This window comes from Rattus rattus, chromosome 1, assembly GCF_011064425.1.
Source record: "Rattus rattus isolate New Zealand chromosome 1, Rrattus_CSIRO_v1, whole genome shotgun sequence".
Classification (NCBI taxonomy): domain Eukaryota; kingdom Metazoa; phylum Chordata; class Mammalia; order Rodentia; family Muridae; genus Rattus; species Rattus rattus.
In genome coordinates, this window is record NC_046154.1 from 94,310,147 (window position 1) to 94,327,555 (window position 17,409).

A 17,409-nucleotide genomic window follows, 5' to 3' on the forward strand; every position below is an offset into this window, starting at 1 on the left:
CCTCTGCTTGAGCGTGGTGTGCTCCAGTTTAATGTCTCTGTTAGAATGCTCTAAAGCACAACAGCTCTCTACAAGGGTCGGCCATTTTGTCACAGGTCTTTCAACTTAGGCCTTTCTCGTTTGACTCAGGATTGCGTCCCTAGAGCCAGGCGCAGCGCCTGGACAGTCTCGGGTGCTCAGTAAATACTTGTGGAGATCGAAGCAAGTTTCCTGGCTTTCTGCATCCCCAACCCTTGCCTTGCTGGGAGGGATGCTGGTGTTATTTGTTGCTGTCTTTCTATAAATAGGTTTGAAATGCTATTTTTATCATAGCCTGACCCCCGAAAAGGGTGGGATAGTGAGCCTACTGTTGGCACAGATATACAAGGAACCTCATTGGCGGGTTGGCCGGTATATCGGAAAGGCCAGTGGAATACTCTTGAGGAAGGAGATTCACTGTTCAGGTTTCTCTGCCCACAAACAACCTCCTCCAAGTGCACCTTTGACTCTGGACTTGAGCCTCGAGCACATCATCCAAAAAGAACATTTCGAGAGAGAATGGACATGTTTTTAGTAGATGCATCCGATCGGCAGGCTTCACCTGAACTACTCTAGGTACATAAGTGTATGTGTTCAGTTTACTCAAGTCTGACTTTGGGGTTGAGATCAGACCAGCCTAGCAAACCTGATGGCACTAGAAATCCATCTGGATGAAGACAAAAACCCCTTGATGACCTTGGCACTGCCTAGGGTCCCTACACGTTCCCTGCTGTGGTCCTATACCTCTGTATATTGTCCTACCACCTCAGACCGTCCCTGCCATGGCCTCTTTACAGCTCTGACCTTACTTTGCTCTTCTCTGCCTGGAACTTTACTGCAGGCTCAGGTTGGATGGAGGGACAGAGTGGGCTTATGATATAAGGCCTCAGGGAGAAGCTTGCCGAGCCTGCTGTCCCCCATTGCCTACCCCACGGGATTTCCCATGGGATTCAGAGGCCAGATGTGCAAACCTGGTAGAGTAGGAGCCCAGTCTCCCTAGATCAGGGTGTCTCTCCACAACCACCCCTAGTTCAGTTCTGCGGTCAAACCCATTGGCAGAGGCATGCAAGCAGGTGGCTTTGGGAACCTAGTTACAAGGGACTGGGTATTCGATGCCCAGTAGGTACAGACTGAGGCTTGGGTACAGAGAAACCAGGCAGGAAGCCATCCTGGGAAAGATCCTAATGACAGTGTCACTCCAGGGCCTCTTATCAGGAAGCCTAGGTTCCCAGAGTCAAGTGTGCACTGGGTGGGGGCAGGCCCCAGTGTCCAGGACTTCTCTTCTCCCCCCTCAGAAAACACCAACCAGAGTTCCGGGGTCCCGAGGAACTGTAAGACAGAAACGTGAAGTTATGCAGCTGTTTTCTGGGAAGCTGGCCAGGTGGGCTTCAGAACACCATCCAGGGAAGCCCCGTTTGTGACCGTTGGAGGTGGTGTCTTCCTGTGTTACCTGGCTGACCTGGAACTCACAAGCTGGCCTTACTTACTTGTGATAAAAAGTCTATTCCAGTGGGGTGGCCCTGCTCAGTGTGGTGTTTTTATAAACAGGCACCTGTTAGAGAGCCAGGTGATGGGGTGCCCCAGTTCTTAGAACACCTGGCAGTAGCATTGCTGAGCGTCAAAAAGACTTTCTAGGTTACTGTTAGATCTTGCTGTATAAGGACAAACGTGCCGCTGGGTGGTGGTGGCCTAGGCCTTTAAACCCAGAACTTGGAGGTATAGGCAGATGGATCTCTGTGAGTTCAAGGCTAGCCTGGTCTACAGAGTGAGTTCCTGGACAGCCAGGGCTACACAGAGAAACCCTGTCTCAAAAAACAAAACAAAACAAAACCCTTTCCAGCCAAGCCTGGTGTCAGGTACGGTAATTCCAGCTGCTCCTGAGGCCGTGGCAGGAGATCATAAAATTCAAGTCCTGCCTGGGCTACAGAGCAGGTTGGAGTTTAGCCTGGGAAAGTTGTTGAGGCCTTGTCTCAAAAGGAAAAAAAGCACAAAAAGAGCCCTGGGCCTGTGACTCAGTGGCAGAAGGATTGTGGATTGCATTCAAGGCCGTGGGTTCAAAACCTGGATACTACAGAAATGTCAACCAAAGCAAAACTAGTTTAAAAAAAGGCCCAGAGAGGCAAAAGCATTTTTGCTTCGAGTCTCCTTTTTACAGGACAAAATGTCACAGCATCCAAACTTCAGGAGTCCGGAGAGCAACCTTAGTCCACTTCCCTTTCACAGATGGAGGTCCTAACAAGGCCCCTGGCCACAGGGCAGCTGCTGAGACCCATATCTTAGGTACCTTTCCAGCCCCCAGTCTTAGGTGTAATTTTTGGGTCTGCTTCGATTGAGCATATCAGACAGGCTGTATATTTTTATTATTTGTTAATACCCTTTAGCGTTTCTCTTAGTATACAAATAAGTATTTTGCCTTTAGAGCAGTTCTCCTTTTATACAGTAGGGATTAGGCTATGAGGATTTTTTTTTTCCATTTTTTTCCATTATATATGGCCATATTAAACGTTCCGTTGACTCTGTAGTCTGTGGTTGTGTTTCTCAGATTCAGAACGTCAGAATCCCCTGCAGGATTTGATAGACTCAGGCTGCCGGGCCACATTCTCCGAGCTCTGCAGGTTTGACTGACTCAGACCGTCAGTGGGCCAGCTCACTTCCATCCTTTGCAGAGCTGTGCCTAGGGTAGGAGGTGGTTGAAGATGACAGCTCAGTCCTTGCAGCCTATTGGCTCTCCCGTGTGGTCCTTCCTTGCTCCGATTGGTTCACCTGTGTAGTCCTTTGCTCTGATTGGTTCACACCCTAGCCTTGACCTCTGCATTAATTCTTTCCAGGTTAGCCTCCCACTTCTGCCTGTCGCTCTGTATGTAATGCTGGAGGCATTTGAAGGAACCACCTCACCTTCCCTGCTTCTCTCTCCATCTTCCGCCCCTTCTCTCCTTACTTTCCGTCCTCCAGTCTGAGAAGATGATGGTTCTGGTGTGGCCTTAGGCCTTTTCTAACGAATCACGAACTAAAGGAGAAGAGGCCCCACCCACTTCCTGCTAAGTCTCTGTCCAACCTTTCTATACCAGGGAGCACCCTAGAGGGACAGGGAAAGCGGTTCTCACTTCCCAGGACAGATTCGCCATTCACTTCCAGTTCAGGTTTGTGAAGTTTCTCGATATGTTTGTCTTTCCTGTAATGAGGGGAAAAGCCTCGTGGTAAAGAAACGAGGTGGTGAAAAAGAGTAGAACTTAGAATTCACCTTTTAGCCGTTTTTAAGTGCCCAGGTTAGGGGCATTCAGTGATTAAACACATTTGTACTATTGCACAGTGGTCACTGCCATGCACGGCACCCCACATCTCACATTTGGGAATAGACACCTATTAAATGACAGCAGCTTCCGGTGTCCCTCTCTGCAGCTCCTACACCTGCCACCCTAGTCTCTGTCTACGGATTGGACTGTTCTGAAACACCTCAGCACACGGTTCCTTTACTGCCTGGCTGATGTCACTAAGCGTAAGTAAAGTCGAGCCAGGCACGGTGACACTTGTCCTTCAGCCCAGCACTCCAGAGGCAGGGGGATCAATGCTAGTTCAAAGCCAGCCTGGTCTATATAGTGAGTTCTAGGCAAGGAAGGGCTACATAGTGAGGTACCCTCTCAAAAAACAAAAGGTCTTCCAGTTTAAGAACTCTAAAGACACTTTTCCCTGGTCCCCACACCTGCCCATCACCCCTCACAGATTGTTTCCACCCCACCCTAACACCCCTTTCTCAAATCATCTTTTCCCAGTACTTTTGTTTCTCCCTTTGCCAGTGGTCCCCTGCTTACTACCCTCCCCATTGTGCTCCCCTGAAAAAGCATATAGATCAAGCCCACACTCTACAGACTGTGTATGACCTGGTGACATCTGTCCTTGTCTTCTGCCATTCTCCCCCATCACCTCAAACCATGACTCCAAGCTAGGCCTCTCCAAGTTCCCTTGGGCTTAGTTGAGCTCTGTCTTCTTTATTTTAGAAAGTTCCTGGAAGATGCTGAGATGCGGTCTACACACCACCAGCAGTGGCACAGGTGACTCCGGGGCACACCTGTGCTTCTCTAGGTGCTGCCGACCTGTTTTTAGGATATTTGTTTGCAAGAATGCTTGTGTGTGTGTGCATGTGTGCCCGGCTGTTTGTATGCATGTGCAAGCGTGCATGCGGAGGCCTGTAGTTGATGTCAAGGGTCTTCCCTGTCACTCTCTAATTTATTGAGGTAGGGTCTCATTGAATCCTGGTTACTTGGGGCTAATTTGATATGGTGGTTTGAATGAGAGTGGCCTTCGTGGACTAATATACTTGAATACCTGGTTCCCAGTTGGTAGAAATGATTAAGAAGTGTGATCTTGTGGGCTCAAAAGATGACTCAGTGGTTAAGAGCACTGGCTGCTCTTTCAGAGGTCCTGAGTTCAATGCCCAGCAACCACATGGTGGCTCACAACCATCTGTAATGGGATCTGATGCCCTCTTCTGGTATCTGAAGACAGTGACTGTGTATTCGAATACATAAAATAAATAAACAATTCTTTAAAAAATATTTTTTTTTAAAAAAAAAAAAGTGTGGCCTTGTTGTAGACGTGCATTGCTGGGGCAGGCTTCAAGGCTCCAAAAGATTCCTATGATCTCCAAAGCTCTCTCTAGCTGGCAGTGAGCTCTCAGCTGTTACTTTGATCCCATATCATAGATATTGTTAGCCCTCTGAAATCATAGCTAAATTGAATGGGTTTTGTTGTTTATTTTACTGGGGTTTCTCTGTGTAGCCCTAGCTGTCCTGGAACTATGTAGACCAGGCTGGCCCTGAACTCAGAGATCCACCTGCCTCTGCCTCCTAAGTGCTAGGATTAAAGGTGTGCACTACCACCACCCGGCCTCTCGTGCTTTCTTTTATGAGTGGCCTTGGTTGTGTTTTATGAGGACAGTAGGAAGCAGCCCGTGCTGAGGATGCCTGTCTCTGCTTCCTGAGTGCTAGGGTTTCAAGTGGTCGTTATGCCTGTCCAGCCCTTTAAATGGGTTTAGGGATCCACGCTCCAGCCCTCATATTCATAGCTCAAACGCTTTACCCTCTGAGCCATCTCCCCAGCCCCTGCAAGGATCCTTAAGTTTTGTGCTGTCATTTTAACCTTTCCATCAAGTCAATCTTAAAGGGCCACAATCGGGAAGGCAGATTCCTTGCCACGAGAGATATTAAGAGAAAAGTTTGAAAGACTTATTTTCTTAGCCATAGGCCTCAGGCATGGGAGATATGAAAGGGACCCCTCTGTGGGGACTCTTGGGTAGAAGTGCTCTCTTATTCAGCTTTGTCCTCAGGGCTCAGCATGTGAGGAGAGGGACTTCTGAGAAGGAGTGCCCCAGTGCCTCCTGGGAAGAGATGAATATGGGAACAAGATTCCAGATGGGAAGACTGCCTGGCAGAGCTGCTTTTCTGTGGAAGATGCTGTCAATCATGAGAGAGACAGAGACAGACAGAGAGACACAGAGACAGACACAGACACACACACACACACACACACCTGACGCCTGACGCCTGACACTGGGCCTTCTGAGGGACTCTTCAGATCTGTCTTCCAAGCTTCCTGAGTCTTTCTAATTGACTCATAACATATGTTCTGGCAGTGAGAGCCAGAGAGTGGGGGTTCTGGAGAGCTGAGGGTTGTGGGAGGTTGAACTTGCAAGTGGGGCTCTGTGCACCTGGGAGTCAGACAGCAACATTTGGGTCTCTGGGAGGGTGGTAAGTTCCTAAGTAGGAATCTTGGGGTTGTTTGTCAAGGAAATGAGATGGATAGCAGAGAGAGGGGCTCCCCAAACTTCAGTACCTTCCTGACCCCCTTCCTCCTGTCTCTGAAGAGTTTTGCCACCTGGCCTCCTGCTTGCTGAACAACCCTGTGTTCTAAGTCCCAGGCAGATGATTGTCCCCACTGAAATGTCCCCACGTGTCTTTCCTCTGTGCCAAGCGTTCACTGAGCAGAGTGAGATGTGCTGGGGTACGCCGCCCGTGCTGTGAAAGTATCAGCCTCCGATGGCAGACTCGACCCACACCCTCTGCGGCCCCAAGCGAGCCCCTAACAGCTGTTCACTGTTCGGCTAGCAAGGAATGGCAGTGGCACCTCTCCCTCCCGAGGTCACCTGACGATCCCTGATGGCACAGCGACTCTTTGATTTCTCTGACATTGCTCGTTGTGTGAAATCTGCTTCTGGTTTGAACCAGCAGCCTTAGGGATGGGGAGAGCTGTACTTTGTTCTCGCTGCCAGAGCTGTGGATGGTGGCAACTATGGGACCATGGCCGCTGGCCACAGAGAGGAGGAAGAGGAAGATCCCGGGAGCCGTAGTGGAGGTACCAGCAAAGTCTCTTTAACTCCAGTGAGAATAGAGTATGATTGGATGTGCCAGATCGAGAGTGGGATGGGACCCAAAAGAAGTCGTCGTTGTCGTCGTCTTCTCCTCCTCCTCGTCTTCTCCTCCTCCTCCTCCTCCTCCTCTTCCTCTTCTTCCTCCTCCTCCTCTTCCTCCTCCTCTTCTTCTTTTTTTTCTTCTTCTTCTTCTTCTTCTTCTTCTTTTTCTTCTTATTCTTCTTCTTCTTCTTCTTCTTTATGAAGAAGATTATGAGTACACTGTCTCTGTCTTCACACACCAGAAGAGGGCATTGGATCCCACTACAGATGCTTGTGAGCCACCATGTGGTTTCTGGGATTTGAACTCAGGACCTCTGGAAGAGCAGTCAGTGATCTTCACCGCTGAGCCATCTCTCTTCATTTCTCCAGACTCCTTATGATCCTAAACTGTCCGTCAGAAACAGCACTTAGTTGTTTAGAACTTGCTCTGTGGTTGTGAGAATTGTAGAGAGAGGACAGTACTAAACCCTAGTGTACTATGGATTTTCTTGACTGGACATACCTAGGTGTTCTAGCCTACATGTAAATTAAACGCAGTAAGAAATCAAGAGCGAAGAATAAAATAGAAGACTAACAGCGCTCACTGTAATAAAAAAGATATTTAGCTGGGTATAGAAGTGCATGTCCTTAATCCCAGGACTTGGAAGGCAGAGCCAGGTGGATATCTATGAATTCAAGGGCATCCTAGGCTATATATAATGAGACACTGTCTCAAAATAAATTAAAATAAAAAGGTATGTAAGAGTTGGGAAGGGGGAAGTTCACTTGGTAGAATGAGCTAGCATGTCCCAAGCCCTGGTTTCCACCTCCAAGAATAAATACAGCATAAACCAAGGATGGTGGCTTGGGCCTCTGATCCCAACACTCAGGTGGAGGCAGAGAGACCAGAAGTTCGAGGCCACCGTCAGCTACATGACCAGTTTGAGGCTATCCTGGGTTACATGAGACCCTAAAAATCATACATAAAACTTAGGAATTGAGATCTTAAAGTATATAACTTGGGCGTGGCCCTGGGGTACTAGGTTCCTATCTCCTGCACACAACAAAAGCACCCTTCTGAATTGTTTACTTCTAGAACCTTCCATTATGTCTTCTGAGTTCATCAATATTAGATAACTGAAACTCTAGAAAGGTATCTTCATCTCTGCTGTACACTTTTTTTTTTTTTTTTTTTTTGAGCTGAGGACCCGAACCCAGGGCCTTGCGCTTCCTAGGCAAGCGCTCTACCACTGAGCTAAATCCCCAACCCCTCTGCTGTACACTTGACCTTACACTCAGTCCCTTAATGGGGCAAGTGGACCTGGACCGAGGACATGACAGTGACACCGATGACAGATCATCGCAGTCACAACCCCAGAGATTTGAGATTTTTGGGGTGACGATGTTGGTTGACATGCATCCTCAGGGTCACCTCACAGTTAAATTTTTCTTATAAGGTGCTGTGATCGGCTCTGGAGATACCCCAGAAACCGGTGGCACAGTCCCCTTCTTTCAGCACTCACCATACTGAAGGCCTGAGATAGCCCAATACTCACTTCCCTAATTGCCTGCCTGACAGTCTAGACAGAGGGCCTCATCCATGTCTGAGGCATTGTTGAGTGGGACACGTGTAGAGTTCGTGAGGGGAGGATGTATCTGTCCAGTGCTGAGATCTGCTGACTACCTGAAAACCCAGAACTGATAAGGGAGAAACAGGGGTATGGAGTCCACAGGCCCTCTCCAGTGAATGCACCAGGGATAGAATATACTTGAGGCCTCCAAGTCAGGACTGGGAATGTGGGACCAGACTAGGGTCTCTCTGGATTGATAGTCCACAGCAGGAATGGGAATTTCTGTGGAGACTCCAGCAATGCCCAGAACAAATTTACTTCTCTGCTACTTGGAAAGATAGGACCTACCCAAGCCTCGGATCAGGTCTTCTGGGCCTGGGCCTTAGGACTCTGCCCTCAGTAGCAGCACCCCTCCAAAGAATGAGATCCAGGCACTGGTGCTCTCTGCAAGGTTCCAGCATTTGCTGCAGGCCTAGGGTTAGGAGTGCAGGAGGGGACCTGAGGAGTGCAGTGGAGCCAGTTTGGGTGAGAGGGTCTGCAGGAAGTCTGGAACAGGCGGGAACACTGCAGGCCCTGAGAGGTTGTGAGGGTGGGACCTAGGGGTAGAGCTGCCCCTAGAAGAGGAAGTTATGCAGGCAGATTGCAAATGGAAGGAAGGTGGGAGGTGTCAGGCAGGGGAGGGAGGATAAAGGTCTTAATCCCTGGGTACCATAAAGCCACAGGTGACTGCATTTCTTTCAAAAAACTCTGCTTGATATTCTTTAAGTTCATCATAGCTTCTTATAGAACAATCACGCCGTAGATATATGGCTTTTTAAAACCTAATGCTTTGTTTTTCATATTATAAGATTTCTCTTCCTATTTTGGCATGTAGCCCAGCATAACCCAAGATTCACTGTGTAGCTGAAGGTGAACTTGAACTCCTGACCCTTATGACCCTCTAGTTCCCAAATATTGAGAGTACCTGACTTGTGCCCTGGCCATCACTACCACCCACTGGTTCATACTGTGAAATTTTCATGGCTGTCTTGTGAAGATTTTGTACCACACTTAAGTGGCCCCCAAAAGTTGGCAGTTGGCCGGCCTGCCTGCCCTTCCTTCCTTCCTTCCTTCCTTCCTTCCTTCCTTCCTTCCTTCCTTCCTTCCTTCCTTCCTCCCTCTCTCTCTCTCTCTCTCTCTCTCTCTCTCTTTTTTTTTCTTTCTTTCTAATTTTTCAGTGTGGTAGATACCACCTGGGAGGAAGAACTTTGCAGCTACCTTTTCCCATGTTTGACTGTTTCCTGGCAGTAGGCTCCTGGGAATCATTGACCATAACCTTCTGGTTTCATTGGAATGTGCTAAGGCTAACAGCCCTTTTCACAGTATGAGCACCAGCCCCGTGTAGGTGGGACGGCCTCTTACTCATTCACACGTGCATCTCACAAACATCTAATACGGGTGGAGATTCCATCTCCTGTGGCTAAGTCAGTTGCCACCAACACGTTGAGCTGGATTGACAGATGTAGAAGGGTTGGATGACATGTGATGTCCCTGCCTTTCTTGTCCTTGATACAGCTCAGGGGTTCCCAGACAGGAGGTCCAAAAGTAAGGTGTGGGTGCCTTGGTGGCCACGCCTGTACATATGCTATCCTGTCTTCCACCGCTTACTCATACACTCGGGAGAAAAATAAAGTGGGGTTCCGGGCGTAGGGAAAGACGTGAACAGCCATATTAATGAGGTAAAATGTGAACCAGGCACATGAGGGAAGGGAGAGAGCAAACGAATATCTAAAGGGTGTCACAGAAGGGGGAACAGCAGGTGTGAACCCCTGAAGTAGAGTTCGCCTGTCACAAGTTGGGAACGGTCAAGGGAGCTGTGGCTTGGCAGAGTGAATATGGTGAAGGTGGACAGAAGTGACCATAGGCAGATCTGAAGCTACCACCCCCAGCCCCTTGAAGCCAGTCAGAACTATGATGTGGATCTTTCTTGCATATCTATGTCTGTGAAATCCTGGAGCCAGACCTCTGCTTGCTACTGGGTAAGGCCCAGGCTGTGGGAAGGTCTTGTTTCGCTTTGCTCTTAGTTCCTCATCCGTGTGACAAGGACCCAAGACAGGAAGCTTGTAAGAGTATGCTGAGTGTCCCACGACTGGGACACTCCATCTTGTCATTGGTCAGGGGTGTTTAGTTGATTTTGTGTCATTTTAGGCTAGCCATTGGGCGTGTGTAAACACCGTGATTTGTTCACGCACATTTAATCTTTAATCTGCTTAGCTGATCAGGTTTAATATCTGCCCGCCGTGGATGGTCCTGGAGCAGTCAGGAGCATCAGGTGGATGGTCGGAGTACTCGTGCCCTAGGATGGTTTTTCGACTCACAGTGGCTTACCCACAGTGAATGATTGATTGGGGGCTGGTCTTCTGCAGGCCTGTATGTTAACTCTGCTTCATACCCTATCCAAAAGAAAAAAGAAAAAAAAAAAACCAACTCTAAATACGTCGATTACCTAAGTATAAAAAGCTAAAGCCACAAAACCTCTTAGAGGAAGCCATAGGGATCGGTCTTCACTGCCTTGGATTTAGCAGTGGGTTCTTGGCATGCGATACCACAAGCCTAAACCACAAAGGAAAAAAGAGGTTCATTGAGTCCCATCGGAACGTGAATGTTGGTGCATCCAAGCAAGTGTTGGTGGTCTCTAGAACAGGAGAAAGTGTTTTAGAATCATGCTCACACACGTTTAATATGAGGAACATATTCCTAAAACTGGGGGCTAGAGAGAAGCCTCAGTGGTCATCCAGAGGGACCCAAGTTCCTGCCTCAGCACCCATATTAGAAGCAGCTCGTAACAGCCAGGGTCTTCCATACCCTCCTTGGCTTCAGTGAGCACTGCAGTCATAAACACAAGCTCACATAGAGACACATACGCTTAAAAAAAAAATAAATCCTTAAAAAACGCCCTGAGATTCACTAGCTCTAAATCCTGAGAGTTCATTTCAGTAATGAGCAAAGGACTTGAACGGACATTTCTCTGAAGGTGGGCGACTGATGGGCATTGCATGAAAGGACTCTCTCTCTCACTGTTGTTAGTCATTAGGCTTGGGATAGTCCAAGCCATTGAACTACTACCATATACCCAGGGGAGATCATATCCAGAAAAGGGAGGGGGACTGCCAAGTGTTAGCAGGGATGTGGGCAGATAGGGAACGCATTGTTGCTAGAAATGTGAAGTGGGCTAGGGCCTCTAGGAAAGTTCAGCAGGTCTTGTCTCCCAGGTGGATGGAACACCACGAGCAAAAGCAACTTGGGGAGGAAAAGGTTTGTTTCAGTTACACTTCCACATGGAAATCCATCACGGAAGGAAGCCAGGACAGGGCAGGAACCTGGAGGCAGGAGCTGATGCAGAGACCAAGGAAGGGTGCTGCTTACTGGCTTGCTCAGCCGCCCCGCCTTCTTCTTCTTCTTCTTCTTCTTCTTCTTCTTCTTCTTCTTCTTCTTCTTCTTCTTCTTCTTCTTCTTCTTCTTCTTCTTCTTCTTCCTCCTCCTCCTCCTCCTCCTCCTCCTCCTCCTCCTCCTCCTCCTCCTCCTCTCTCTCTCTCTCTCTCTCTCTCTCTCTCTCTCTCTCTCTCTCGCTCTCGCTCTCGCTCTCTCTCTCCCCCCCTTCCTTTTTTTTTTTTTGGGTTTTCAGACAGAAAGGTTTCTCTGTGTAGCTTTGTCTGTCCTGCAGACCAGGCTGGCCTGTAACGTACAAAGATCCACCTGACTGCCCTCTCTCCTGAGAGCTGGGATTAATGGCCTTCCACACTATTGCCCAACTCTGATTCCTTAATAGACACCCCCCCCAACCACCCCAGAGATAGCCCCACCCACATGGGCTGGGCTCTCCCCCATCAGTCACTAAGAGAATGCTCTGCAGGTTTCCCCACAGCCAGATCTTATGGAGGCCAGTTTTCTTTTTCAGCTGAGACTTCCTCCTCTCTGGTGACTCTAGCTTGTGTAATGTTGACATAAAACTTAGCCAGCATGTCTTGGAAAGGGTAGATATGGAATTCCCATATAACCTTGCAGTCTGTCCTTAGGCTTTAACAGAAAAAAAACAAAATAACAAAAAAACAAAACCATCCACTGGATTTCTTGTTGTCTTTTTTTTTTTTTTTTTTTTTTTTTGGAGCTGGGGACTGAACCCAGGGCCTTGCTTGCTTTAGGCAAGCGCTCTACCACTGAGCTAAATCCCCAACCCCTCTTGTTGTCTTTTTAAGACAGGGATTCTCTGAGTAGCCTTGCCTGTCCTGGAACACACACACACACACACACACACACACACACACACTCTCTCTCTCTCTCTCTCTCTCTCTCTCTCTCTCTCTCTCTCTCTCTGTAGAACAGGCTGGCTCGAACTCAAGAGATCCCACTCTGCCTCCTGACTGTAGTGCTAAAGGTGTGGGCCACCATGCTCCGTTCCACGTGGATTTCTGCACAGTAAAGTTGATTGCATCACCAGGCACAACTGACAGCAGCTAAATCCAAGTGAGTGAAAGCCTGCGGGGAAATGTGTTGAGCTAAGGAAACTGAGTGTTGGGCAGTTGTGTCGCGGAGAGACGCTGTCCCACACGCTGAAACATAGAAGAACGTAGAGAGTGTGCTGAAGAATTGTAAGCCAGCCTCAAAACGAGATCCTGTGGGATGCCATTTTGTCCAGGTTAGCTTTTCTGTAGGCTTTACACAGGCTCAAGTCAAGCGGAAGCAGCTTCTCATTTGAGATAATACCTCTATCGGATTGGCCTTTCCGTGAGTCAGTGGGGCGTATTTTCGACTGCAAGAGGGCCCAGCTCACTTGGGAGGTGTCACATCCGGGCAGGTGTACTGGGGGGGGGGTGTAAAAGTGGGCCGAGGCAGCCACGAAGAGCAGCACGATCCTCCACGGTCTGCCTCACACCCTGCCTTGGCTTCCCTTGAATCGACTGTCGCCTTAGATCGACAAGGCGATTTTGGTCATTTTTTTTAAATCACAATAGAAAGCAAACTAGGGCACACTTCCATACGGGAAAGATCAAAACTGGGTAAATCCACTGAGACAGAAGGTAGGTTGCTTGGAATTGGGCAGATGTGGATTGCTTAATGGGTGCAGAGTTTCTGTTTGGAGTGATGGAGTTTTCTGGAAATAGTGGTGATAGTTGCACAATGTTGAGTATATAATAATTAATGTCACAGAATTGTACTTATAAAGGTGCTTGAAATAGTCGATCCTAGACCCCTATATATTTTGAGAAGCACTATTTAAAAGTAAGGTCAGTGTTGGTTAGCGTCCTGTGCCTGGGGAGCCCCTGATGGATTGTGACATAGGGGATACACAGGCTCAGACACACAGAGGCTCAGCTCAGTCTGATAAAGATTTCCAGCAAGGTGTTATATGGCCATGAGTGGCATTCATGGTGGCTCCCCACCTCCTTGTGTCTGTCTAGTCCAGTGTAAAGATCGAGCTGCCCGGTAAAAAGACAGAAAATGGTAAACTTAGCGACCCCCCCCACACCCCTACCATTGTCCTCAGTAGCCTGTTGGTCCGTCTGGCTGGGTTTTTGCTTGAGCCTTGGTCTGGCTTCTTCCCATCAGCTCATACCCAGCCAGGTTTCCTCCGCAAGGAAAGGAGTTTGTTTCATGGTATCACCCTAACACACATCTCTTCTGGGCCCCGTAGCCATGCATGCAGTTAGTGCTATTATTATTCACTTGCTCCTAATCTATGTTTTCCCATGTCCTTTGGGATCTGAGCCCCACGTGTGAAGAGCTGGTTTGGTTGAATGTCCAGCTGTGCTCATGCACACCCACTTGGAACACTGAATCCGGAAGACACGTGGGCCCGGGATAATGCAGACTGTGTTGCTGTAAAGTGGGGATGTTACAGCTCCCTGACACCCGTGAACACAACTCAGAACAAAATCACACTGCAGATTGGCTTGTGGCTTTACTTCCGGCGTGCTCTCCTGAGCATGTCCTCGGAGATCACGCGTGTTATTTCTCCCAACCCCCGACTCCAGGGCCAGCTAATCGCTCCTTGCTCAGAGCCTCCTTGCTTGGGCAAATGCAGATTAGAGTTTGCTGAGCCTGAGCACCCATTTGTGTCTTAGACCCTGAGGCTGGATTGTATCTTCCTGCAGACTCAGGTCTCTAACATACCCTAGGTGTCTCCCTTGCTTAGAGTCCCCACAATGACTGTCTTTAGTGATTAGATCCTCTCTCTGTTTGGAACCGTGAGGTGAAAGAGCTTGGGGCTGACTGACTTCAAGTCTACGGTCTGGGCTGCTGTGAGGACTTCCCTGGGGTCATAGGATAGGAGGGGCCCAAGGTCAACTCCAGGGTCAGGCCTCAGGTCCTAGGTGGCTCTTAGGAAGCTAATAATTAACCCTGGAATGGCTTCTGATCTGCCGGAAGGCCCTTGATTGGCACATGATGCTTTTCAGACGGCACCTCTTAGAAAACCGAGGGAATCGTTCGCTTTGTTTCTCAATTTGGAAAGGTGTTGAAATGGCCATGACCTTCACAGGAAAAGGACTGTCCTTTGGGTATTGTTTACGTTTTCTGAGACACCTGTTAAAAGCTCTGTGTCACCTTACAGTAGAGGAACATGGGTAATAAACAACCATATCATTACCTGCGTTTCTAATGTTGCAGAATTAATTGGGGAGAAAGGCGGCTTTTCTGGACCACTTCCTTCATAAGAGGAAATTCACCTCCACGTGAGCCTTGGGGAATGCTTGTAAAGATTATCACAGAAGGGTAAGAATGAACCTGTCGTCAGTAAATTACAGAGACAGAGTGATTAAGCGTGGGGCCCTGTTTTACCTGAAGTGAATCACCTGTAATTCACCTCCCGCCCGGTGGCATGGGTCAGGAGACTTGGAGCTGGCAATTGTGTCACGCTGGAACTGAGTAGGGATCCGTATGACTGTTGGAGTTGACCATGACTAGGCATGCTCTCCTGAGGCTAATCTACTGACCCGTACAGAGGTTCAGTGCCTTCAAAAGCCACGAGGTCAGGAAAGAGAGTGGATGGAAAAGCACTTGGAAACCTCTGATGCCCCGTGGGACCTTCTCTTGTTCCTCCCACAGCAATCCCAGCTTGGGATGGCCCAGGGACCTAGGAATGAGGTGGGTGGAGTGTTGACTATGGCTATGGAAGACCCGGTACTCAGCTGCTCCCCAGAAATGTTTACGGGGGATGCAGCAGAAACCTAGGAAGCAAGTCGGATTGCCCAGGGGCATGTTGGTGGACCTGCGGCAGAACTGGAGCCCTGCTTAGTTACTCCTCTAAAATGGGTTTTATTCAGTTCACCAAGAACTCCTGGCCTCAACACATGTCCGGGTTCAGTCCAAATAAATGCAACGGTACCAGCAAAATAGACTTTTTTGCCCCGTAAGAGTTTAAACACTTGGTTTTACTTGTACCGGGAACAATTACACCTTTCGGCATTTTGCCCGTGTCTGGTTTCTAGAACGTGGTGCTTTGAATGTTCATACACATTTCTTTTATGAATCTTCTGTCCTCATTTGATCATGAGGAAAAGACCCCGGGAAGCTGAGTAGGCGCCATGAAAGTACGTCTCTATCTCAGTTTCTAGAGGCAGTAGCGGCCGGCATGGTTACTGTGTTTGGTCTAACCCAAGATGACCCGTTGGGATTAAGCCCTTCCAAGCAGAGGGCTTTAGGGCTGGAACCAGCCTCTACCAGGCTCTACGGGCTCTTGCCTAGGAAGCCCATGAAGGAAAAGGTGGCCCAAGAAAAGCTTTTCCAGGATGCTGGGAAGTAGGGGTGGGGGTGGGAGCAAGGAGAAGGGTTGGGGCATTTTTCTGTGTTTCCTTGAGATAAAACCGTGGAGAAGGCTGCTCAATGGTAGTTGAGTATGGGTTTTCTCTGGCCTGGCTGGCCCTGGCTTCAGACATCTTGGCAGGGGCGGAGGCTGGCAGGACATTCCACTGTGAGATTCCAGCCTCTTGGCTGGGATACACCGTGATTAACACATCTCGAACCTTTCAAAGTGACTTTAGCTGTTTTCTTTAGTGGAGGCTTCTGCTGGCTTTTTTTTTTTTTTTTGGCTGTAAAGGGGTGGGGGCTGGAGCCCAAGACTGAAATATCAGAGGCTGACACCCAAATGGGTGTGGCCATGTTCGAGGGCAAATATTAACACAGTATTTTTGTAAAGTTTATGCAACTTGATTCATGTTCCCTGTAGAGTGAATTTATTCCATCCTGTTTTTTCCAGTCTGTTCCGAGCTTGGTGGAACTGTCCACAGGCGAGACGAAAAGAGGTTGGTTGCTTAGTTTTAGGTAGAAAGTGCTAAGAACTGGACGCACTTTACTCTTAGTTTTTTCTTTTTTTCGGAGCTGGGGACCAAACCCAGGGCCTTGTGCTTGCGAGGCAAGCGCTCTACCACTGAGCTAAATCCCCAACCCCCACTCTCAGTTTTTAAGCCTTACAGTGATGCTTTGCTTCCTCTAAGTAGTGCTCTTCCTCCTCGCTCTCATCTGATGAACCATTTAAAACTTCCAGGAATGAGGCATCCAGGTAGAATCATTTCCGAGGAAATCTATGTAAGGAGATAGAATATGAACAATGCTACAGTTGAATGTGGCCTCTATAAACAGAAACAGACCCTGGGCACTTACAAAGAAGTCATGATAGAATTTTGGTCCCCAATTCTAAATCTCATTTTTCATACTCTCCAGTATTTCCAATGTGAGCGTCATAGAGTTCCTTTATTTGATTACCTCTAGCGATGGGTTTTGGTCAACTAAGCCACCCACCTTCCTCCACCATGTTCCTCAGAGATCCCCTACCCTTTCGAGTGAAGCTCAGTATCTTCCATGTTTATGCAGCCTTTTCCTTGGGCCTTTCTGTTGAGCAGAAGTCCTTTTGTTTGTGTGTGAGCGTGGTGCATGTGTGAGGGTTACAGGCTTGTGGAGGTCAGAGAATAAACACGGGCGTTGGCATCCGTCCGTGTTCGTGATCAGGGTCTTCTGCATTTCACGGCTCCGTACCATATTCCAGGCTAACTGGCCCCTGAGCCTCTGGGAATTCTGTCTCTGCCTCGTGTCTCCCCTACGGGAACTCTGGGAGCCTTCACTGAAGGTGCCAGCTCTTACAGGGCTCCCTACTCGGCATTTGAACGCAGGTTCTCACTCTTGAAAGGAAAAGATTTACCCACTGAGCCACCTCCCAGGCCCCTGAATCCTGTTCCTGTCATCTGTTTAACCATCAGGTTAAAAAGAATCAGCCCAACAAAAGTTGTTAATTGGAGTACATAGTCCCTGCAAAGCTTAAAACTGGCCCTGGGGAAGCAGGGCTATCTGCCCTTTTCTAGATAACTCTTAGAAAAAAGTAAGCAACTGCTGAGGTAGCCTTCCCTAGTAAGTGATTAAGTTGGAGTTCCCACCCTCCCACTGCCTGATGCTAAACCTCTCACC

The 17,409-nt window shown here is 48.5% G+C and overlaps 1 protein-coding gene across 3 annotated transcripts in view; it reads left to right on the forward strand.

The window, feature by feature from the left end:
* Ptpn3 (protein tyrosine phosphatase non-receptor type 3) overlaps positions 1-17,409 on the forward strand; it is a 114,496-nt gene that overhangs the window by 7,043 nt on the left and 90,044 nt on the right. The window contains exon 1 of one of the 3 annotated variants that reach the window (XM_032903777.1): positions 14,645-14,724. The exons of the other annotated variants lie outside the window; for them this stretch is intronic. The gene's annotated coding sequence lies outside the window, so the exon portion shown is untranslated. Of the gene's footprint in view, positions 1-14,644; positions 14,725-17,409 lie in introns of those variants that run through there. 3 annotated transcript variants of the gene reach the window in all.